A 25,944-nucleotide genomic window follows, 5' to 3' on the forward strand; every position below is an offset into this window, starting at 1 on the left:
GTGGTCAAGGATGTAAGAAGGTGTCACCATAGAAACATGAATCTTGCCGGGAACAGTTTGCCAGGGGGCAGGTTTTGAGTATTTGGCACTTGACAATCAGAGGTTCTAGATGAGAAGGCTTCCCTGTCTCAGGAGGGTCACACTTACTGAAAAGAGTTCCAGCGGGACTGGCCTGCTTTGACACGGGGGAAGGCATTTCCCAAGACCCACATGGATAAATCTCCTAATTGGTTAAGGGAGAAAAACCTTAAATATTGATCATTACATTCTATTTAATTTTAAAATTGAAATTTCTTGAGGGGAAAAGGCACAGCAGGAAGAAAGTAACAATCTCCGAATTACACTTTGGGAATATTTTAAATGAAAAATTACTTCCATCGTAAGGTTGAATTCTTTTTCGGCATCTCTTTTCGTATAGGGACTTCCAAAAGAGGGTGTCCCACCTTTACTCAAGCTGGGCTTATTTAGTCATTAACAAAAAGTGGTCCATTCGGAAACTTTTGCTTCAACCGCCGAGAATTTAAATTTTCATCCTTGGGATGAGTCTACATTCCTTAAGCTTCTCTTCCCAATTGTAGCAACATTTGCCGGTGAGTAGGATTTACAGTAAAGACTAAAGCTGAGGATAGCATGTTCTTTAGCATAAGCTTGGTTTTAGAGGGTTACTAGAAATGGGTGTGTGAGACTTGGGTGCTGATTTTTTTAAGGAGATACAGGCACTAACTCATTGTATTTCTTATGTAAAAATTAAGGAGGAAAGAAATTCTTTGCTTTTAGACAAAAGCTTGTTGGGATCTCTGGGGACAAGTTGAGAAAGGGTTTTCTTTAATTGGATCTGAAATGTAGTGGCTGAGAGCAGAGGGAGCACTATTCGTTTAGGAAAAACAGAGACATCTGCTGGTGGGTTGGCAGACTTACTTTTCCAGATGCTCCACAGGCCCCTGAAGGGGTACTATTTGTAAGATGGGGACAAATCTGTCACAGTTTATGCTGTCTCCATTTTTAAAGAGCTGTGTTGTGTAATCATGGAATAAGAATGTTCAATAAAAAGGAAGAAAATGTACACATGCAGTTAACTGAGCTATGTTGCTTTGGTAATACTTTCTCTTGGCTACACCTGGATCAGCAAGCCAGAATTCTTTGAGAAAAGGTACGTTTTTGTCTGCTCTGTTTTCTGACTCTTTTTAATCTACAGTCTACAGTGAAAGGCCCTGAAGGGAGCAGTTCTATGAGAAGGGGTCGCTCATTTCTGGTCCAGCCAACAGACGTCCTGATGCATGCAGCTTCTAGAACAGGAACTGTTTTACTGGGGTCTGACCTGGCTTTTCTACCAGTTAGCCACACTCACCATCTTTAAGCTGGCCTCCAAGCTCAGAGATGAGCTCTGTACTTCATCCAGTATTTTTAACTCCCTGCACAAATGCACTGTCAGCTCAGACCCAGCTAACCCCAAACAGGATCCATCACCTCCAACTGCCTCCCTGCTCTCAAACCCCTTTGAAGCCATTCAAAGCAGCCACTCCCGATAGGAAGCTGAGGCATCACTTGTTGCCGGAACCTGTTCCTATTGCTGTGAGTACAAGCTCGGGAGTCAGAGCCTTGGTTTCCTCTCCTTTAAAGGGGGTCAATGACATCCCCGGCCTGCGTTGCTATGACAACGCAACACGACGCGCTCACAGGTTTTTGGCACACAGCCTGGCCTACAGGAGGGCTCAGCACCGTTACTCACCGTTTCTGACCGTCTCACAGATGTAGCTCCGTTTCTCCATTTCTACTGCCTCCACGCCTGGATTCATGCAGCCACCACCAAACTGGTCTCCGGGCATTCAAGCTGCTGCCCTCTTCCATTCTTATAGGCTATCGCCAAGCTAATGTCCTTTATGTTCAGTTCTTATTGGGCTATTTCCTACTCAAGAAACTAGACGGGCTTCTAAGTCATCAGTCAAGCTCTCTCGCCTGGATGTAAGACCTTTATAACCTGAGTCTACCTGCTATTCTTTGAACTTACTTCTCACTAACCTGGGATTCATGGTCTCCATCCCAGGCAGGAAGGCCCCTGAGCATCCCCTCTTCATCCTGACCCCTGTGCCTTCATTTACACTGTTTCCTTTTTTCCTTATGTCTCCCTCTCCCATTTCTTAATCTTGCCTGTATTTTAAGATGCAGCTCAAATCCTACCTCCACCATGAGCTTTTCTTCCCCGGTCTGCAGTCTAAATGATTTTTCCTATAGAGCTAACTCCTATTGCGCTAATAATCCTAAATTCTGATTGCATTAACAAACCTCATCCAATTAATGATAACATTACCATATATAAAATAGATAAACAACAAGGACCCGTTGTATAGCACAGGGAACTATATTCAATTTCTTATAATAACATATAATGGAAAAGAATTAGAAAAAAATATATGTATATATCTGTATAACTGAATTGCTTTGCTGTACACCTGAAACTAACATTATAAATCAACTACACTTTAATAAAAAAATAAAATTAAAAAAAAATAAAGAAATCCCATCCAGTAGCCATATGTTGGAATTTACCTGGTCTCAAAATTTTGTTACAAGTTCGGAGGAGTAAGGGCCTGTGTTAACTCATCACTCTCTGCCTCTGCGTCCTCCTCTGTAAAATGGTGATAATGACAGTTCCTGCTTGATAGCTTTATGATGATTAAGTCAATGTCTGTAAAGCAAGGGCCTGGCTCTTAGAAAGTGTTCAATAAGTGTCAGCTATTATTATTGTTCTGGGCACATAAACAAGGATCAATATGGCTTGTTTGATTATCAGCCACGTTTCACCGAGAAGCCATCACGTGCTAGACTTAGGCCCTCCACAGCCATTTGACCTAACATCATGTATCTTTTAAAGAAGACAGTCATTTATTTGACAAGTATTTATTGAGTGTCTACCGTGCTCCAGGTACACACTGTACTGTCAGTGCTGGTCTCAGGTTTGTTTATTTTTACATGTGTGGCCAGCCAGCCATTCACACCCAGAATTAATAGTGTAGGTCAAATATATTCATCAAAGAGGATTTGAGTTCAAGACCTGGTTCCATCCATATGGCCTTGAGCAAATAATTTACCATATCTGACCTTTAGTCCCTTTACTGTAAGTCAGTTTCTCTACTTTATTATTTGTCAAAAGAACCAACTATGGTTTAAGTCACATGGTAGTCAGGCAGATAGTGGTTGTCTCTCTGATCTTGTCCACGTCAGCCACGGATATGTGATCTCCTTGTCCTGATCTGACACCTACTAGCTTGTTCTGTGACTGTCAGTTATTCCACCTGCTATTACTTAAGAAAGGACTTCCTAGGAACTCCCTGACTTCATTCACATCACTACCCTTTTTAAAAAAATTGTAGATGAATAGAGGAATCTGATCTTGCTCCAGAAATGTTATGGGAGAGGAAGGGACATGTGTGTCTTTATCCATTTGTCATCTCCCTCTCCCTATTACCCCATTTTCCTGCCTTTCCTTAATTAAATTACACACATGCACATACATGCTACACACAGTTCATTTCTATGCTCCTTAATGCAAGACCCTTTAAAAAATTCTCAGCACCCAGCACCCTCCTAGTTCCTTACTTTTGCTTAACACATGCTTGCTGACAGATGGAAGTTGCCCTGCTGCCACCATGGAAGTGGAAGGCTTTGTTTTTCCAGTGGTTTCCAGGTATGGGTGGGCTTTGAACTCTACCACCCCCCTCTCTCCCTTCCCTGATTGAGTCAGAATTTCTGGAGGAGGACTCAGGAACCCGGATGTTTGATAAGTATCCAGCTGATTCCACTGTACTCTACAGCTGGAGGCCCACGGAGGCTGGCCCACCTGTGTCAAATTCAAATCAACTACAGCTGCACATCAGCTAGATGTGGATGGGGAGCTCCATTCACTGTTGGTTGAGAACCACAGCATCACTGAAAGGGGCAACAGATGCGTTCAGCTCTGGCTTGTTGGATGGCCTGACTTACCAATGCTGCCTTGTTGGATGCCAACTCCCCATCAACAAGTGCTGAAGTACCGGGTCCCCACACACTTCCTCCGTGGTCTCAGTCACCCATGGCATCTTTTTTCTTCTATTCTTGGCCTTCATGATGTGTGGCTTTCTTAGTGAGGTTGAACTTCCTTTGGATGTGAGATCTGCATCCGTGGGCATGGTCCAGTTGCTTGGATTTCTCAGTAATAGGTTGCTGTATTCTGGGAAGTAGCAGATTCTAGATTTCAAACTTCTTGGACCACAACTCAGTGTAAGAAATCCATTTTATGCTGAGATTCAGGGGCCATACATACACTTATATAAATATGCCCAGCGTGCAAACAAACACATCTATCATCTCTGCCCTTTGATGGTTTCTATTCTATTTCATCAAAAAGGTAGTCTTTAGGTGCAAAATCCAGACAGGTCTAGAGTCTCTGTTAAAAATCTGATGCCAGCTGCAATTCTCCTCTTCATTATTTACAAATGACTTTGGGGTCCACAATCTCCCTAAATCATCTGCAGTTTCTTGCACTCAGGGAAGCGCACCATGCTGCTAGTGAAGCAGGGTGACATGGGGACAATCTTCTCACAGTGAGATGCGGAATTATTTTTCAAGTATGCTGCTCTCCCCTGATGCATTTTCAGGATATCTGGGGCAGGGTGGGGGTGCTCAGTCTTGGGAAGAGCAGTTGAAAAGCTTCTCAAATGGTTTCTACCCTCCCCACTTGCCCTGAGGGCGTGGCTTAAATCCTCTGAAAATCACCGCAGTTGCAAACCACCTTAGTATTTTCCACGTAGACACAAAGCCGAGAATCTTTCCACTTTTAATAACAAAGAACTTGCAATACATCTCACAACCAACAGCATGTGGTCCCACCACAGCTGAAAAGCTGATTCTCCTTGACCTGGCTATACCTTCCCTGAGGGCCTTCCAAACCTGCCTTCCAGCCACTCCTTTCCACCTGCCATTCCCTTTCCCACCTAGGATTCCTCCCTTTCTTTCTGAATGGTTCTCACCTCCCCAGATTTTTCCCCTTGAACCTCACTGATACATTCTGTCTGTGCTGGGTGACTCCTCGCTTGTGTGACTGATAGCAGGTAAATGCATCTTAATTCCAAATGAACAGACAGAAGGGCTAGGTTTTGCTCTTTTTGGGGGATTCATCACACTGCCCTAGAAACAGCAAAAGCTCAGTGAGAATTTCCTCCTACAAGCCCAGACACTGAGGTTGGCACCCTTACTTTCTGCTTACCTACATCCTCACTGGTGCCAAGGCGATGTGGCAAGATGCACATCAGTGCAGATTTGGGTGCTAGGGAGTCTGGGTCAAGCCTGAGCTTTACATATACGGTCACAGAAAGTTCTCTTAAAAATACTATTAAGGGTTAAGGAGGAGAAGCAAGCCATAGGGCAGTGTGTTTACTCTGCTACCCCTCGTGAGGGGAAGAGCGTGTGCACACATGTTTGTCAGCGCATGGAATTTCTTTGGATGAATCCAAAAGAAACTAAGCAGTAGCAACTTCCCCCATGGGCAGAGGGAAGAAAGGAGACTTATTTGCTTTTTCTTCACTATACACCTTACAGTTACACATGCATGTATTGCTAAGTCATAAAGTTTAAATTTAAAAAATTCCAGTTCTGCTGCTTACCAGCAGTGTGACTTTTAAAAAGCGGTTGATTTTCCTAATCCTCAGTTTCCTCTTCTGTAAAATGGAGCCAAGAAAGCCTACCTGAATGGATTGGATGGGTTAAATATGGTAATGCACATCAAACATTCAGCAGATGGCTTGGCACAATTCTTATAAGAATTCATGAAATGGTTAACGGACCCAGCTCCTTAGAATTCTGTCCCATGCTCTCCTATTTTAACCCGAAGGCTAGAAGCATGGGAAGTAAAGGCCATCACACCTCCATCACAGTGGCTCCTACAGGGTCGGTGTCTGGCCAAGGGCAGTGTAACCGAGCCCGCCTGCATCAGGGGCTGAACTTCACTTCACCCTGTCAATAATTCTTCTGTTCCCTTTTTACCCTCCAGTACTCCTTCCAATGTTTGTTCTCTAACTTAATCCCTCATATACGCCTCAGCTGACACTAATGAACATCTTAAAAAACTGGAAATTCTTGAATTGAAGCAACAAGCTTCTACCCCAAGGTACCTAACTTCCAGCTGGTTGCTTTTGCCATAATGAGAAAGCTCTTTAAGCAGTGAGTCATTTGAGCTCAGGTTGCCCGAGCTGGTGTAACTGTACTCAAATTATCTTTAAGTCATATCACTTCTTGGCCTTAATTAACTTTTTTCTGTTTAAGTGGTTGCATGATGATTTACTTGCTTTTACTTAAGTCGTGGGAAATAAATCGAAGGTTGAATTTCTAGGGGTTAGTGGTTAGTGCAAAATGCTTGTCAACTCCTGTTATGCAATTGTCTTTCTTGAAATCTTTTGGTAGTGGTGGCTGTATCAAATTGAATCTTCCCAGAGTCTTGTTCAAGCATGAGAGGTACTCTAACCTGGAATGGAGGACAGGGAGGCATAGAATTCTATTGTGTGCCAGTGTCTAATCACATTAATACACACAAAAACAGCTAACACTTACTGAACTCTTACTATGAACCAGACTCTGTGCTAAGCACTTAGTTTAGTTCTCACCCTCACTCTGCAAGAACTGGTCCTCCCTTTTCAGACAGGGACATTGAGTGACTTGCCCGAGAAGTTAACAAATGTCAGTGCATCATGCTCTTAACCACAATCTAGATCAGGGACCCAAAAACCTTTTCTTAGGGCTAGATAGCAAATATTTTAGGCTTTGAAAATGGAAAAGTCACAGACAATATGGAAACAAACGAGAGTGACTGTATTCCAATAAATCTTTGTGTGAGTAGTGAAATCTGAATTTCATATAATTGTCATGTGTCCCGAAGCATTATTCTTCTTTTGATTTTATCCCCTACCATTAAAAAAGGAAAAAAACAAAACAAAACCCAACCCTCCAAACATTCTTAGCTCACAGATACAAAATAGCCATCGGGCCCGGTTTGGCCTGTGGGCCATAGTTTACCAACCCCATAGTTCAGATCATTAAAAATGACACCAGTTGTGGAAGGATGGAAAATCTCTGTAAGAGGCTTGCCCAACCTATCCCAGCACCTTCTGGACTTTAGCCAGGGTCTAAAACATAGAGATGGGGAGAAACATGGCCTCCCTTATCTGCTCTAATTCTCACACTTGCAGTTCCTTTTCGACACTTCTCACCGGAATCCACTCTTTCAGCTCCCAGAGTTCCCTGCTCTACTGGGCTGCCCACAGCCTTTCTTGGGTGCCCCATGTAGACCACCTTTTCCTAGACAGGTTTTCCTTCCTCCCTCTCCCCTAGCTTTCCATCTCCTTAAAGACTGACACAGCTAAAGTGCTTTTTGAAAATCTACATTAATGTATTTGCATTTTAAAGGAAGCTTCTGGACAGGGCATTTCAAAGACTTCTTGAAGCATTTAGCCTGGGAAGATGGGTGAGGTGCACTGAAGGTGGGAGGAGAAAACTTTTCAAGAGAGAGATTCATTTTACCCTTAAAATCATACTTGGACAGACCCATAGGGGAGGCTGGTCCTCACCAGAGAACATAGGGCTTTCCAAGGCCCCTGGACTAAGCTTGGATGTGGGTAAGCGACGGGCTATTGGGGATGTGCAGTTAGAACCCTCAGGGGCTCTTTACCAGACAGGCTGAAGAGCCCAACTTGGTTCAGAGCTAACAGTTAGTGATTGATGAACTGAGGGTTGGATACAGGTGGTGGTGACTCACTTCCTGGGCCCACTTAGTCAGATTTCCCCAAGGTAACAGCCACTCCAGGCACTTACCTCTGTGGTTTTACAGACCCTGGGAAGACGCTGCATCAGCTCCATCAGCTCTGTGATTCTTTCAGTTGCATCCGTTGGTTCTTAAGTACCGGTGGAGGCTGCCTGAAGCCCTGGACACAGCAGAGGAGCAGAATGCCAGTCTTCTGAAAACGACACATGCTTCCCAGGCTGTTTTATGTTTCCTGAGCTTTCCTACATCTTGTGATTGTTTCCTCCCCCTACCCCACCTCCTCCCCAAATATATATACTGACACTGAATCGTGTTAATTAGAGATATGTTTTAGAACCTACCAGATTCATCGGTGCATAGATGTTTTCTCTTTTAGCCCATGCAAACCTCACCAAACATAAATACAGGTCCTTGTTGTTAGCCTTCCTGCGAAGGTGGCAGGATACCTGACCTCCTTAATTTTTATTTAATTAAAAGCTTTCACATTTTTTATTTATTTAAAAAATAAACTTGACCCAATCCCATTCACAGAACATGGAACCTCAGAGTTGCAAAGTATACGATCTTTTCAAATACTCATGAAACATTTACCAAAGTCAACATATGCTGGGCCACAGAGCAAACTGTATCAGATTTTAAAGGATTTAAATCATACAAAATATGTTTTCTCATGTCAATATAGTTATGCCAGTAATCATTAACAAAAAGGTAACTAGAAAGTTTCCCTATATTTGGGAATTGAGAAAACACATCTAAATGACACTTTGATCAAAAATAAAATCATAACAGAAATTGAAAAATATTTTGAAATGAAAGGTAATGAAATGATGACATATAAAAACTTGCTGGATCCAGAAAAAGCCATGGTTGAGGTTTTTTTTTTTATTTTAAAATTTACATACATGTACTATTCGTTTCTAAGAACAGTTGAGAGCTTTAGCTTTTCAAACTTACATAGTTATCAAAGGAATAAAGCCAACCAGAAAGTAAGAATCAACAGAATGCACTAATCCAGTCATGAAGGCCAGATGTGCTTACACATATTTGACTCTTTTTATTTTGGATCTAGCTAAGACACCATGGCTATCCAGAGCTTATTCTGCGGTATTCTTGTAGAAACTGCAACTGGGGAAGGACAATATTTGGCAGACCCATGTTTAAGAAATAACAAGATAGGGGAAAATGCTGACCATTATCCTCACAGAGTTAGGATTTTCTCGGGAAAATTTTCTTTTTTGGGGCTAGCTAAGAAAAAGAGAGAGAGAGAGAGAGAGTGTGTGTGTGTGTGTGTGTGTGCGCGCACGCGTATTTTTGGACCTGGAGAAACAATGGAATGCACTCTTGTATTTTAACTTTTTTAGATTTTTTCCCGTCTTCAGGTTAGGTTAGTTTGTAGACAGACTTTATAATCCCAGAAATTCCCTTTTCTGGAGAGGAAAAAAGGTGAAATGAATAGTTGATCAGTGATACTATTTGACATTCTCATATAGCTTTGGAAAGGAAGTATGTATAGAATGTATCTGTTTTTGATCCTTTTTTCCCCTCCAGGGTCAAGTCTGGCTTTCAGATGTGGCCTATAATGTCTCTATATTGACACACTGAGTTTGAAACTCATCAATATTTGAACAACATTTCAAAGTGGATGGTGTGTGGGAAGTTATTATATTTGGCTTCTGTGTCTGCCTCAGAAACGTGGATTTAGTATGGATTGATTAATTCAGAATGTTAAGCCTAGAATGAAACTTTGAGTGGCTCTGAGTTTCGAGCTCTATATATAGTCTTTTTTGCTGCTAAACATTTTGGTGGCTCCATTCACTCCACGCTGCTTTTTTAAGACCTGTGCTCTTTTACTACACCCACAGATTTTAATTTCTGTTCTTGTTTGAATAGAGGAAGGGAGCGATGAATACACAGGCAAGACAAAGCACAAGAGCGGGCAACCCACTTACATGACTCCACTTTCAGATGGCCTAAATTCTAAAAGAATGTCTGCAAGAGCAATATATATTATGTAAATTTGCGTTTCAATTTATTTTTCTAAGGATCGGTCTAAGCATAGTGAATGTTGTATGGTGACGCCTCTTATATATCTGGGATGATGATTAAGAGCTATGAAGGTGTGTGGTAATAACAAATACCTTTTATTGAGTATCTATCACATACCAAGAAGCTATACATGTGTCTTTCTTTAGTCCTCACAGTAACTCTACAAGGTGGCAGTTGAGGCTAAGAGAGATTACGCCACTTGCCCCAAACCACACATCTAGTGAGTAGCAGATCAGCATTTGTACCCAGGCCAGGCTGACTGCTGCCTGGCGGTGCTGTTTCAACTGCATTGCCCGGCGCCATCTGATCCCGCTAGCACAGCGCATGCGCGGGGCCTGCCGGGCGCCTGGGGATCGGCGGTCCTTCTTTGTCTGCGGCGACTGGTCTGAGCGCCCGGGTCTGAACCAGGCGGCCTTTGTTTTCTTGTCCTTTGTATTGTTTGCGAGACCTTTACTCCCTGATTGGTTTCTTCAGCGCACAGATAAGAGATATTTAATGTTACCGAACTGTGTGTTCACAATCTTGTGACATGAAATGGTTCTTGGGGCTGAGAGAGCAGCAGAACTGTTGGCAAGGAGTAACATTTAATAAATTGTTACAGAAACACCTGGTAACATAATGAGTTATGTGAGATGAAAGAAACAATTTTGTGGATCTAAGCAGTTGTAAAGACTTCTGGGCTATAGCAACAACAGTTAAATGGTGATAACACAAGCCTCCTTTCTTGCCTCTGAAAATTTTTATTTCACAATGCATTCTTTGAGGTCCCATTCTTATTTTTTAATAATGCCTTACTCTATTAAAAAACGATCCTTCTTTATCTACCAAACATGATTGATTTTACATTGCTTTTAAAAGTAACTGGGAAGGAATACTGTATCAAGGAATAGTTTACAGAAATTTCAACCATGACACGGTTTCTTGTTAATAAACGCTATTGGGGAAGTTGGGGGATTCCATTAGAGCTTGTAAATTATCCAGGTCTTGAATTAGAATCCTTCCCAAGTGCACTGCTGATTTAAAGTGAGCTGTGAGAAATGAAGATACAGGAAGGAGGGATTTTGAATTTGCATAGTCATTTTATTTTCAAAAATATACTGAAATGATAAAACATCACTTTCTATCCTGTTACCTAGTTTTGTTTTTGACACTTAAATTTACATCTCCTAAATACTGTAATAAAAGCTAGCATCCTAAATACTGTAATGTTAAACCCTCCCTCTTTTCCCCCTTACCTCCCTCTGCCTCCCTCCCTTCCTCCTCAACCCTCTTCCTTCTCTTCTCCCTCTCTTCCTCCCTCTAATCACAAGGCACCAATCCCCCGTGGGAATGAGACAAGTCTTTAAAAATATATATTAATCTTTTTATTTGTTTAGAGATTTCATTTGAAGTGAAGCGTCCATATTTTTCCTCCTATATATTAAAAAATGAAATGTTTATCTTGAAGCCAGTCCTGTTGAAGTCTAAAAGACAGACATATTTTAGTTATAAGGCATTTTTATAGAGACTCATCGCAAATGAATTGAGAAAAATGCTGCTTGTTGCACCGTGGAAATGTAATGTTATTGTCTTCCTGTCAATGTAACGTGGAGTGATATATAGCCACCTCTCCCTGGCATGGGAGATTAATGAAATGACTCTAATTTTGGCAACCCTTCACACTGAGAGTGGGTAACATAACTCTAAGTTGATTGGTGCAAAGGGCGGAGCCGACTTTAAACGGCGCATCTGAGCATCTAGTCACTTTGGTGACATTCATAGTGCTATTTCAGCCCTGTTCAATGCAGGCTGTCCAAAACTCCTCCACTTCTTTCTCTGCCTGTGCCGAGATGACACTGCGACTACAGCTGAACTCTCTCATCCACTCTCAGATGACATGCTCCTTCAATGATTGTGTTTGCCAGCTAATAGTTACTTGGTACTCTGATCTTTCTTTAAAAGAATAAATGTATACTGTATTTTTAAAGATTCAACCATTTTTTGGCTGTGGTTTCACCTCCACCTCTGTTAGTTAGTTATACTACCTAAGGTGCAAGGGCTTCTTTCTCCTTTGGTAACCCATGGGACTCTCAAGGGGATCTGCTTCCATGGTAGCCAAGAGAGTGGGCTTCGGAGGAAGACTTACTGGGTTCATATCCTTCCCCAGCACCACTTCACAGGGGTGTCTTAGTGATTTAATGAGGCCCTGTGTGCTGTAAAACAGTGCCTGGCACAGAATACAATTATTTTTATTAGTTTTTTTTTTTAAAACAAAACCTTCTGAATGTTTTGGTTCAGTGCTTTTCTCTAAACACCCTATATTAACAGAGACCATCGATCATCAGTGGCCACTAACATCACAGAAAAAGACAACCAGATACCATGACGATTCTGATGGAAGTACTTGATACCTCTAATAAAGTGGTCTTGTCAAAAAAATCAAAACTGAATCTAATCAGACTCGATCTAACCACCACTTCTCAGAAAAAAATAGGGCACAGAGGGCAAAACCCAGAATGTGGGAAACTCTAGGACAAATGACTCTATGTCTTCAATAAGTGAATGGCCAAGAAAATTAAAGTGTGGGGGGGGACCTACAGAATAAAGAAAACACAAGAGCCATGGCAACTACCTGCAACATGTGGACCTTATTTGGACAATTCGAACAAACTGTTAAAAGTATTTAGGAGACAATTAGGAAAAATGAACACTGAGTGGACATTTAATGAAATTAAAGAATTATTGTTAATGTTTTAGTGGTGATAATGGTTTTAGATCCATGGGTTTTTTTTTAAAGTTTATTTTGTAGAAATGTTTACTGAAATATGTTAGAAATATGCACTTAAGTATTTATTTAAAATTTATGGATGAAATGATATAATGTCTGACTATAAATGAAATAAGAGTAGCCCTGAGTTGATAATCACTGAAGTTCCATGATGAGCAGACAGGGATATTTAATACTATCTTCTCTATGTATGTTGACATTTTCCTTGAGAAGAATGAAAAGTCAAAAGAAAGCAAAATAATCTCAACCACCCAAAGCAAAAACTCTGCCAAAACCTAGTAAGCACTCGATCTAAAGCAACGAACTCTCAGAATCCCTTAGCACCTGACACTTTCCACCCAGATTATGGTGCTTCTTTCTAGGTCATTGATTACAAGGGACTTCCTTACTCAGGTGGGTGATTTGCCCCCTACATGGTTTACTATCCTTAACAGGATTTGAGAAAATGGCTGTTTCAGGTTGGTTTCTGTCACCTGCCTCTGAGGTCAAATACTGCTATCAGGAGTTCACAGTTGCTATTTGGCTCAAAGTACTTGAGATCATGGTCATTCCATTATCTTTCTAAGACTGCAATTTTTGAATCTTCCTTTACTGGCTATCAGGTGCTCAGTTGGCTGTCTTTGTATAGATGACATCTATATCAAATGATACAGAAAAGCTTTCCCAAACCATGATTGCCTTGTTAATCAATTCATAAAACTGATCAGGAGAATGTTGGGGAATCTGTTAATGTATTAATTAGGAAATAAATCTAAAACCTACCTTTGTTAAGTAGGATTTGAAAAAGGAGTGGTGATAAAGTTCCAACAAACAAATGCATCTTACTATTTAATTTGCTCTTCTCTCTCTTGCCCTATACTTTTTGCTCCATGGCCATGTCTCCAGTTAGCAACTAAAAATATTTCTTTTCTGAGTGAGGATAGCTATCATTTGACAGCCTGGGTTCCTTTTGTTATTTTCCTCATGTAGAAACTTGGCATAAGATTCCAAGGTTATTAAAAGTAATCCAAACCTAAAAGATTAGATACATTTTTTGAATTCTGCAGAATCAATTCATTTGGCATAAATAAGATCCTGTCTTTCTTTATGCCATCACATTTAATCAAGATGGGCAACGTGAGTCTTTCAGAAATAATAATCAGCTTATCAGGATTCTGGACCAAAACATTTACTGTTTAAATGAAAGAAAAATACTTACTAAAATCATTATATTGGGGAATTCTGATTAGTAGTTATCAAAAATCTATGGTCACATTAAAAGCTGAAAAGGATTACATTTGATCAATAAATGATACAAACATTATATTAAAGAATGGTGTGAGTATAGATGTTCTAACTTATTAAAAATTCCACATATTTAATGAGGGATATTAAATTTCAATATGAGGTTGGAATTTAAATAAGAGTTTCTGATCTTTGCTAGCTTTGGAAATTTCTAGATCTGCAGAACACTGTGCCACTCTTCTCCAAAAGCTTGACTATATATGTGTTCCTGGTCCATGACAACAAATCAATGGCATGTTGGTCATTTTCTTCACCTCCTTACAATGTGGTCATCCATCTGGGGGGACTAGGAGTCTCCTTTTTCTGTTTGTCTAATTCCTCCACATCCTGCAAGAGCTGGTTTCAATGTTATTTCTTCTGTGAAGTTTTCTACTTTGCTACCACACATCGCCCTCCTCCCCAGTGGATTATACACCTCCTTAGCACTTAATCTGCTGTGCAAACACTGCAGAGTTTGGATAACCCCCTAACTCAGGCCTGAGCTCTCCTGACGTCTCATGGGTAGCTTCTCTTGGTTCCTCGAAGGGCCTCCGTGGATTTTTATTGAATGAAGGTGTTTCCTGTTTTGCTTTGGCCTCCATTTTATCTTCTGAGCCTCTTTCTCTACGTGCATTTGTAGGTTGTCCTTTGCTTTACACAGGGCTTTCCTTACAGTTACCCATTTTGCACCTCATACCAACCTGAGAAGTGGATAAAGAAGCTGTAGCCCTGTGTGTACAGAGGTGGACAGTTTACTCAAGGTCCAACATCAGTTTATGGAAGAAATATGCCTGCTACCCAGGTCTTTCTAGGTATTTGGTTATTTTGTTTTCTGTTTGTACCAAGCAACTGTCAAAATAATTTAAATACTAATAATATTTCTTACATTTTCCCCACACCAGAGACATAAGGCTCGAACCACTGTTTATTCCTTCACAGCAACCCCCTGACTGAATTGGGAGCTGTGTACAAACCCTCAGGAAGCACAGGGCCTCAACTCTCTCCATGGGCTCCTGGGGCTCCTGGAAAGGGACGTAACCTGAGATGTGAGTGAATCATCTCCGAGCCCCCCGAGCTTTCAAGCTCCAGGTGCTACAGTGGTAAGAATAGGGAGTCATAATGGAGAAAGGAAAGTACATGACAGTCTCTTGCATTTCTCTTTCTAATTGCAGTCCTTCGGAGTCAAGAGTACTTTCACCAGAGTGTCACTAAAATATGACAAATGGATAACACCCATGTCATAAGCTGGGCTGCTGCTACCTGAACAGAGTGGCCGAGTCCCTTACAAAAGAGAATTGCTCCGGCCTGGCAGTCACTGAGTCAGGTCTGAAATCACCAGCCTGCCTTGCCTTCTGGGGTCCTGATGTGGCTGATGTTTTGGGGCTGAAGTTAGACGCATTTCCTATGAACAAGCTCCTATCCAGCTATAAAGAATTAGAGCAAAGACTTCATGTGTAAATCGCACATGACTCTGCATCCCAGTTTACGATAATCGTGTAATAAAAACTGCTTAGCCGAGGGTTGCTATGCAGCACTGTTTAGCAGCTTGCTTCCAATATTGCATTTACAAAAATTACATATTTCATATAATCAGGCCTGTCTCTTACTTAATCATCCCACACATCATATAAATCTTTAAAATGGACAGGTCTATAAATCACTAGCATTTTTCATTTACCACTTATTCTAAGCCAGGCAGTTTCTTATTTAAATTGCTATACGAATAAATCTAATAATCCTTATTCACTTACATCATCTCAAACTTTAAATCTTATTCTGGCTGAGGTCATAAGTGAAATCAGTATTGAGGGCAAAACTAGCAGCTGTAACAACTATAATAGCTTGCCAAATTATATTAAAGGGCCCAAATAACATTAAAAAAATGAGAAAGAATTGAATTACATTATTAAAGTGTGATCTGCTGAATCAGGCAAATGCTGGGCCTAAACAGAGCTCCTGCGCGGGGTGCAGCTCCTGTGAGGGGCTTGTGCCAATGGGAAGGGAGAGAGACTTGCCTGAACTTCATTTGCACACCTTAAGATCTAGGTCAGGGTTTCTCAGCCTTGGCACCATTGACATTTTGGGTCAGGCAAGTCTTTGTTGTGGGGGTCTGTTCTGTGCACAGTAGGATGTTTAACAGCATCCCTGGTCTCTCCTCACTAGATGCCAGTAGCATGCCTTACCCCCAGTTGTGATGATCAAAAATGTCTCCAGACATTGTCAAATGTCCCCTGGGGGAAAAATCATCCCTATCAGTAACTACTGGTCTCAGTGACCCAAAAGGATTGACTTGGGCCCCGCCCAGGAAGGTGGGGATGTTCTGATGGCCCTGGGTCTCCTAGGGAGACATGCTCCACACTGCACCCGTTTCCTTAACATTGGTGCTGCCAACTCTGGTGGATGAACAGTGAGTCCAATGTGGTTCTCAGACTAATGGAAGGGGGATGAGGGTGTGAGCTTAGGGGAGAAAGAACCATAGAAAGGAGAGTAGGGAATACGATCAGTGACAACTTTCTGAATTCGGGCAAAACATCTCCCATGTTGCAGGCAGACCCTTTCACCTTTCCCCATCGGATTAGCAGCCTGTATCTCTACTCTTTATGAGAACTCAAGGGCATCAAAAGATGACACTCACAGCAACTATATCAGCATGGCTGTGAGATAAAAATTATTTCTGCATGCATCTTAAATGGTTCAGAAAGGTTGTGTGATATTGTAGCGATAAGGGGAAGATGGTGAATGTTTGTCAAGGGGACGTTCAAATCTGAATAACGGGCTCACAAGAAACTCAGCATTATCAGGCATGTACAAATGTTGAGAATGAGGAATCTGGTTTCCTCCCCTCACATGGTTGGCAGATTGTATCTTATGATAGCTGGCAGAGATGCTGATAGTTCAACTACAAGCACTGGAAGGAACTGGCTGCAGTTAGTTTTCCCAGAAAGATTCCGCCAGGTCTTTGACAGACTAAGGAGTTATTCCCCATATAAATCACTCTTGCTCTGCCATCTTAAATGCACATGCTTTTCTAGAAGGGCATCCATCCTGTATCACCCAAGCCTAAATAAAGCAAGTAACGCCATTACAATTTGAAGATGAAACCCACTGACAGCTCAATGTAACAGAATGCTGGCTCGGGGGTGGGGAGCAATTGTAATTATGCGGTGGCAGTACCTCATGCCTAACTAATGGGAATGGTGATACCATTTATACTGGGACCAAAAAAAACCAAAAAACAGAACCAGGAAATAATATCACAACGAAATTTGTTGTGCTCAGGAACTCTCCTTTTTGAAAAGTTTTTGATTAGTATTGAGAATGCCATTCCATTGTCTTAAACCCATGGTGACTTCTGTGTCATGGAGTTGTCAAGCCAGCTCACTTCATATAGGAAAGAGGTTATTAATCCAGCTCAATTTCACCTGTAACTTTGGGACCCTCACTCCATCTTTCCCTTTATTTCTCCGTATAAAATATTATTTTCATTCATGTTCTTTTAAAGCTGAGTTTAGAGCTCTCAGTTATTACTTTTAGTCATTGTATGGAAGATACAGATTATGTCTTCTGGTGCCTTCCCACCTAATTAAAATGCTCCAGGTTGCCTGGCATTTAAGATGGCGTCAATACGTCAGACACAGAGGGTATGACTCTCTCCCACGGCCTATTTTCTTTTCTTTTCTTTTCTGTTTTTAAATTGAAGTATAGTCAGTTTACAATGTTGTGTCAATGTCTGGTGTACAGCACAGTCCTTCAGTCATACATGTACATACATACACTCGCTTTCATATTCTTTCTCATTACAGGTTACTACAAGATATTGAATGGAGTTCCCTGTGTTATCCAGTAGAAACTTGTTGTTTATCTATTTTATATATAGTAGTTAGTATCTGCTAATCTCAAACTCCCAATTTATCCCTTCCCAACTTTCCCCCACTGGTAACCCAAAGTTTGTTTTCTATGTCTGTGAGTCTGCTTCTGTTTTGCAGATAAGTTCATCCCACAGCCTATTTTCTACATGTCCCCGAGTTAGATGGAGACAGGACGAGAAGGCGGACAGTATCGGATGCTTCCTGGGAGGAGTTGGGCCCCACTGCCATGGTCAGGTCACTGTCTCAATCTCTGCCTTATCTTTCTACTAACAGTGAATATTAACAGTACTTGGCATTGGTGTTTTCAGAGTGGTTTCTACACCTTTGTGAAACAAGCTAATGTGTTTTCCAAGTTCCAGCACAATACAGTCAGTGACTTATTCTTTCTTCAGGGAAGATGATTGAGCTGATGCCTATTTTTATTGACAGATCATTTTGTGTCTCACATAAGAATATTTTGTATTTTTTAATGATTGTTTATTCTAGGAAAGTGAAACATTTATAGGCCAATATGGGCTTGCTTTTCTGTGTAATCATTGATGCCTGAGGGGCTAATTCATGCTCAGACGCGGGTCACTCGAACCAATATGGTGGGATAACGCCCACTCGAAGATTTCACTCCGGGATCCACAGAAAGCATCATGGCATAAAACTGGGCTACTTGCTAGACTGCTTGCTGTTGGCAGCAGACTCTGTGCTTTATTATTACCCATGTCTGGTCCAGGGCTCATAATATATAATAATAATGATAACTTGCAGTAAGCACTACCACCAGGCACAGTGCTACACACTTCACATTTATCTCACTTAGATCTCACAGCAGCTCCACGAGGCCCTGAGCTGGTTGCCAGCCTATCTGCCCTTTTCCTGCCTTGCTCTGTGTCACATTTCTCAGGCTCCCTGGTTTCCAGCTGGGTTCAGCCAACAAGAGGCAACGGTAAAGGCCGATGAACAGGAAGGGGGAAGCCATGAGGGAATTTCTCCTTTTTCGGCTCTGGCGCAGGTGCTGGCTCTGGGAGCGGCTGCGTCTTCTGCATGGATCCAGCTCCCACTAGCCCTGGCTTCTGCTCTGACACCAGCCTGGGGTGGTAGTGGCTTCCTGATGTAGCTGATCTCTGGGTTACCTCGCCCTCTTATTTGACTTCCCAGCCCTTCTGTCACCCAGGTAATCAGTTCTCCTTTTATGTGCCCTCTCACTGAAGTGTCTGAAGAGGTTCCCCTCCTGACCGGAACCTGATTGACAGAGGCAAGTGCCACAGTACCTACTTTCTCCACATGAAGAAACTAAGGCTCAGAGGCATGAAGAAACATACCTAAGTTGTATCACTCAGCCCATGCCTCTTAACCATGAGACAGTCCTGCCTCAATGTACAAATGAAAACTCATCAGGTGATTAACGAAACAACTCAAACTGGGGCTCAGGAGGCTAAGAAAACATCAATTACAAGTAAATCACTGCCAGGCCAATTGAGATCTCTGTTCTAATCTACTTATTTCTTCCTTTAGCAACTTGTGTGACTTCGGAGACATTCCTTAACCATCATAAAAGTGCCTTGATCATCTCACAGAATAATTATAAAATGGCAAATAGGAAGTGAGAGTTAGCAATTTGGATTCTTCTAAGAAACCATGGCCTGAAGGCTGGATCTTAATCATGTCACAAAGTTTATATGGTCCCTGTATAGGAGATGCTGTATATCTCATCTTGGTTCAAACATAAGTTCAACAAATATTTCTGAGTATCTGCCATGCGCCAGGCACTATTCTAGGCTTGTGGGGTTCATCTATGAACAAAACAGACAAAAAATTTGCCCTCAAATATGGTCCACTTTGTTTTGTCTTGTTTTTGCTTTGTTTTGTTTTAAACACCCACCATGTTAACAATACTGTTCCTTAGAACCTCAATGCTGAGGTGCAGTCTTAGACACCAATCGCACTTAAAAACATGTCATATGGTTTTGTCCAAGAGCATCCTCTCTAAAGAGTGTAAAAACCAGATAATACTGGACATATCTGTGGGTTGAACAGGAAAAAGAAGGTGGAACTTTTGTCCTTCCAAGAGACGGTATAGTGTAGAGGTTAAGAGCATGGACCGCAGAGTTAAACGGTCTAAGTTCAAGTACCTGAGCTTACAGCTACAAGGTGACAGCTGTGTCACCTTGGGCAAGTTACTTAACTTCTCCAGACCTAGTTCCTCATCTGAAAAATGGACATGTTAATACTAGTAACCCTAATGCATGGGGTTATGGAGAAGATTAAATGAGAACACATGCAAAGTCCTCAGAATGGCGAGAAACGCTAACATGTATTATTTTCACTCTGTGAAATTAATTGGGATAGCAAATTCATGGAGGTTCCTCAGGCCAAGTCTTGAAGCTTTAGAAAGACTATTCCATTAAAGTGGAACACTGCTTGTGTTTCTTAAAATCTTACCCTTTAATTCCTTTCTTCTCATTATTGGAAAATGTCCCTGTCCTTCTCTTCCTGTAACTGTCATATTCTCTGTGCTGAATAATTCCCCTTCTTCTGAGGTACTGGCACCAGTAAATATGCCTTTCTGTAAGAGCCTAGGCATTTAGGACCCCGCTAATAAGGTTTCATTGTCATTCACCTCAGTCCAAAAGGCCTTTATTAAGCATTCACCAAGGGCCACTCGGTTGCTGAGGGAGCTGTGGGGACTGACATAAAATGAGGAGGAAATAGGAAGGGGGGTCCAATTTAGTCAGGATGTACATGCAATCAAGCTGTCTTTAGAATGCACATTTGCCAGTTATTTTGTCTACTTTATTAGGAATCCACCTTGCAACAGTTTTTCAGTCATTCATTCAATAGTCGACACCTACTGTGTGTTTAGGCATCTCACTGGGTTCTCAGGGGTACAGTGCTGAGCAAACGGGCTCCATTCCAGCCTCTGAGAGGTTGGAAAGTGCAACCGTTGTGTGAAGGAACATTCTCTTACATAAGAAGAGTAATGCCCCAGGCCTCCCCACAATTGCTTATGGGAAGACCCGCTGAGCCTGCGGAGAGATCTCAGCCCCAGGAAACCTAGCAAGACAGCCTGGTATGAGAGGGAACTTGGCAAGGCGTCACACTGACCATGTCTCAGGATCCTCACAGGTTCTTTCTTCTTGGGAGCAGCAGGAAGGGCTTTTGCACCCCACCCACATCCCCCAGCTGTGAGGAAAATGAGGGTGACTTTCAAAGGTCACTGAGTTCCTGATGGTGGATGAAGGGCAGGGAAGTTGTTTTAGCAGCGGCTGCAGCCAGATCAGTGCTGATGGGCTAAAGAGTGGTATCCTTCTGTGTGCTGGAATCCAATGGGATACATTAATCTCCTTGGGGGACAAATGAAATTAATCCTCTCTCCAGATGGCAGCAAAGTGACAAGAGTGCGGAGATAAAAAGAGATTGTAAAGTTGTACAGGTGACGGCGCCATCAATCGGGTTACAAAATCCAACACTCTATTCTCACCAAAGGCAAATGGTACCATCTCATTTTTGCAAGTCTGATGGGTTTGGGGTTCTGAAGAAAAGCCCATCTTTACTAACTTTCCTCAGACGTAACTCCTTTAAATTTCAGAATTTCTATTTAGAAGAAACTATTTTCATTCCTGTTAAAATATTACTGATACATTAGTCTCCGTGGCTTCAGCTCTTCCCTGATGTTACTTTTATTTTTGCTGACTTTCATGACACAGCGCAGCAGCTGGTTCCCAGGGGTGCCGACTGTGAGACGGAGATGAGCCTGGGGGAGGGTCACTGGGGAGCTCTAGCAACGAGACCGTGTGGGGAAGGGAGGGCAGCGGGACGGCGAGCGGGAGAGGCCGGAGGAGATGCAGTCAGAGTGGCGGCTGCAGCTGATTCCACAGCGAGCTCTGAAGCTGGGGTGACTCTTCTGAGTTGTCCCTATTTGTGTGAAAGGAGTGGGTCTTCATACCCCCAGGTCAACCAGTCATCGATGCCAGCTGCCCCAGGAAGGGGCACAATCTTAGACAAGATGGCTTTCCTCAGTGATGCAGCTGGCATCTTTTCCTGGGGAATAATACTTTGGGTCCTGAAGGGGAAGTCCGGGTGGCACAGCATCCCTGACTGACACTTAGCAGAGGCCTTCAATATGACCTGCACTTTGGAAACTTCCATGACTCCACCAATGCCTTCATCATCACCTCATCCAAAAGCCTCTTTAGTCATCCTTTATCTTGTAGTAGCATTTGACCATCTTTCTCAATAATTTGCTTCCTTTCCTAACCTTCCAGTTCTTCCCTGTCCTCCACCAGCCCCTTTCCTAATTCATAACCATGCTCAACTCTCCTGAGAGTCCTTTTCAGAGCTCTTCTTCCAGCCCCTTCTCTTGGTTATGTCAGTCATCTTCATGGCTTCAAGGTTAGTCATCAGGAAGTGCCTCCAAATCCACCTGGATGCCCTTCTTGCTTCTCTGAACTCCAGCCTGACAGCCCTCACTGCCTGTCCGGTTCAAGTCAGCATGCCTCCAATCAAACGTGCCTGGCTCTCAGGCCAAGACCCCTTCCTGGGTCCTCATTTTCTCCCCATTTTACTGTTTGCCTAATCATTATACTTGAGATCTCACATTCAGATTGGACCCCCTCATATAGCTCATTTACAATCTTATTATCACCAATCCTTGTAAGTTCATTGGTCGGAAATAGTTGCTCTTTTAATTCCATGGACACAATTGATATTTGTTCAAGTCATTATCACATAACAGCTGGACTACTGCAGCAATAAAGAAAGATAATAAAAGTGTAACTTTGGAAACATTTCTTCCACTTATATAGTATTTATAAAGTGCCTGGCAGTGATCTTAGTATTTTATATGTAACATTAAGCTATTTACTTCTCATAAGAATCCTACTGAATAGGTACTATTATTAGATCCATTCTACAGAGGAGAAAACTGAAGAACAGAGAGGTTAGTAACATGCCCAGAGGTCACACAGCTAGTAAGTAGTAGCACCAGAGCTAAGAGGCCCAGCAGCCCGGCTCTAGAGCATGTGCTCTTAACCATTAGGTTAAACTGCCTCAAGCTAGGGCTTGGCTGCTGGGGTATCATCATCATCATCATTCTTGTCTATGCCACTTAGCGATCACTCACTGCCCCCTAACTCTTGTAAATTTAGGGTGTGTCTCTCTTACTTCCCAAGTTGGTTGAAAGCTCTCTGAGGGCAGAGATCATATCTTATTCCTTGAACCTCATTGTAAATAGCAGGAATCTGGTAAAACTCACTGACTGAACTGTTTGAAACACCAGGCATCAATAGCCTTGTAACAGGCTGCTCAGACCTCACACGTGCAGTTAATTCTGCGTGTTGCACACAGTATGACCTATTTAAAGTGGGAAGTGGATTACTTAAGTCTCTGTTCAGAATTTTGCAGTGGATTCCTTTGAAATCCAAAATTCCTACCATGCAAGGTTCAATATCATTCGGCTGTCAACTCTCGGCCTCATCTCCTAACCCGCTCCGCCTCCCTCACTCTAGCCACGTGGCCTTCTGGCTGTGCCGCTAGCATGCCCACTACAGCCCACCTTGGAGCCCACATGCTTGCTCTGCACCTTGCCTGGAACGCTTCTCCCATAGATTTTCCTCCCACTTCTTGCCTCACTTCATTCAGTTCAGATGTTCGATCTTCTGTCTGAAATAGCATCCTCCTCCCATCACTCTCTACATCCTTCTCCTGCTCTGTTGTAATTCATAGCTCTTCTGATAGTATTGATTCCTACTTGACATTATATTGCGTATTTATTTATTTTCTATCTCTTCTTTTACACTGTAAGGGCTCTAAGAAGGCAAAGACTTTGTCTTGTTTAACGTATTATGCCCCGAATCTAGAACAGTGCCTGGCACATAGCAAGGCTCAAAATATATTTGCTACATGAATGAAATAGGGGAAGCTGGGGTGTCTCAAAATGACTGCCATTGGCCCATTCACTGCTTCACTGCTCTTCCTTCTTCAGCCAGCAGGGGGCTCTTCTACTCTCTCTAGAATTCAGAATAGTCTACAAGTACCTTCTAAGTTTACCTGAAACTCTACAGCCTCATGGAACCAGAAATACCCACCTCCTCCTTTTTTTTTTTCTCCAAGTAGGATTTTTCCAACCCAGGCAAATATTGAACTTTGTGTTAGTAAAGAGGCTTTTTGCTTTTTATAGGTGGTTCTTCAAGGATTTTCTGGTTTTGGTTTTTGAAGGGTGTAAGGTTTGCTGCTAGAAATTCCACTATTTTAATTCACTCACAAAGACACGCTGTTGTCATAAACAAAATGTGTGGAGCCAGGGGGACAACAGCACAGCAGTAATGTAAGTTTATGTAAGTGCTTAAGTCCCACAAATTAAACTGCTGACTGAATGAAGCCAATCAATTACAATGTGCATTTATATCCTTTTGAAAGGGAGATGCCTCTTTCCCTGTTTTTTTCTGACCATCTTCTCCCCAACGACCTGGCAATACATCTTGTTGAAAACATGTCAGAAATACATTGGTAAATATAACATCTTCTTTTGGAAAATAAATCTTCCCCTACTTAAAACAGGGTGGTTTTAAAGTTTGTATCAATTTAAAAATTGAAAAATCCCCACTGGACGACACTGCTAATGCACTTGAATGGGCTGATTGTCTCTTGCCCATTTCCTTTGGAGTTGATTCTGCCAGGAGAGTGCCAGCCTCACTGCCAAGACAAGAAGAACTATATATTATGGTGTATGCTCTGCCAACACAAAGTAAAGCTAGTCTGGCAAGACTTAACTGTTGTTGGGAAAGCCCAGGTATCATAAAGATAGTAATATGGCTAATAGACTCTTACTCATGTCTGTTTCTGTACAAATGGTCCTTAATTTTGTACACATTCACCTCTCTCGTCAGGCAGCAGTTTCCTGGAAAAACCACAGTAACCTTCTGTAATGGAACCAGGGTAAATGGATTCTTGTAGAGGCAGGAGCAAAGAACTCATAGGAATGGACAGCTTACCTCGATAGAGAAAGCTGCCTATAGCGTTATTTTTAACAAAGAAAATCCCCTCCTTGCAATCTTCAGCTTCAACTTCCAAATTGCAAACCAATTTTAGTGTATAAATATATATATAAATATAAATATATTCTTTCTGGAAAAAAGTGATTGAATCTGTTGATTCTAGGCATGGGGAAATGAACCCTGTGACTCGCATGGACTGAGGAAGTAGGTAAAGGTATGCCTTGAGTCTGATGACCTAACCTAGCAGCTATTGTTTAAAGGGATTTCTTGGAATGGAGTGCTTTGTACCTAACTGTGTTGAAATGAGACGCTCTGTTAATTGACAGTGTTTGCCCAGTGTGGGCAGAGATCCTTACCAGGCAGTAGTGTGTGTGAGCAACGATTACACTGACAGACACAATTTCTGCACTTGGAGAGCTTATAAAACTGTGCATACAGAAAAGGCACACCTGAAAGAGGCCTGAGATCATTTCAAAGCAGGATACTAATGGCTGTGACCCAGACTCAGCTATTTCCATAAAGTATGGTCTTGATCCCATTTTAACAACTGAAATTGTGCTGAAGTTTGGGTATATCTGGTCTCCAGAAAGAACAGCACAATATGTCCAAAAGTATTTAGCAGTGTGGCAGCTCTTCTGAGTGCAAAGGCATCACCTCACAAGTTAGATCTGGAGGTGGTTAGGGTGAGACGTCAGTGTATTTTAATCAGTATTAAATGGAAGTTCATTCATTCCAATATATGTACTGAGCAGCTATTATGTGTAAGGCTAGGGGCCTCCCTTTTTTCTTGTCCATCAGCCCTACTGCCATGAGCCACTGTCATGCCTGAAATTCTTCCAAAATCTGTGTCCTACACGTAGAGTCACAGACCGACTTGGGTTCACCCCTTGGCAAACCTCTACTCCTTCTACATAGCTTTGCTTAAGTCCTTTCTCTGTCTCCTCTTGACCAGTTGGTTGCTTCCTGTCATCCACGGCAGTTTTCCATCTGTATTATTTTTAACCATCAATTCCTCCACACTCCACCTGGGCTAAAACTGACACCTATTTTTGGACATACAGAAAAAAAAATGTGGCTACACCCAGCATTTCTTTAGACTCAGCTAATTATGGATTTAGAATTTAGAAACAATTATAAAACATTCTTCAAAATAAATTAACAACCAGGTTGCATTGTTATCTGTGAGAGTGTTATGTGCTACTTCTGATTAAGGGCATAAAATCC

The 25,944-nt window shown here is 42.0% G+C and overlaps 1 long non-coding RNA gene across 1 annotated transcript in view; it reads right to left on the bottom strand.

The window, feature by feature from the left end:
- Nucleotides 1–4,489: 4,489 nt before the first annotated feature.
- The window catches only part of LOC140697562 (uncharacterized), a 47,717-nt gene continuing 26,262 nt past the window's right edge, over nt 4,490–25,944 (bottom strand). Inside the window, exons 2-3 of the long non-coding RNA XR_012074712.1 lie at nt 7,840–7,949; nt 4,490–6,496 (exon numbers count right to left, since the gene is read on the bottom strand). This is a non-coding gene — a long non-coding RNA (uncharacterized lncRNA). The remainder of the gene's footprint in view (nt 6,497–7,839; nt 7,950–25,944) is intronic.

The sequence above is a fragment of the Vicugna pacos genome, chromosome 7, assembly GCF_048564905.1.
Source record: "Vicugna pacos chromosome 7, VicPac4, whole genome shotgun sequence".
In the NCBI taxonomy this organism is placed as follows: domain Eukaryota; kingdom Metazoa; phylum Chordata; class Mammalia; order Artiodactyla; family Camelidae; genus Vicugna; species Vicugna pacos.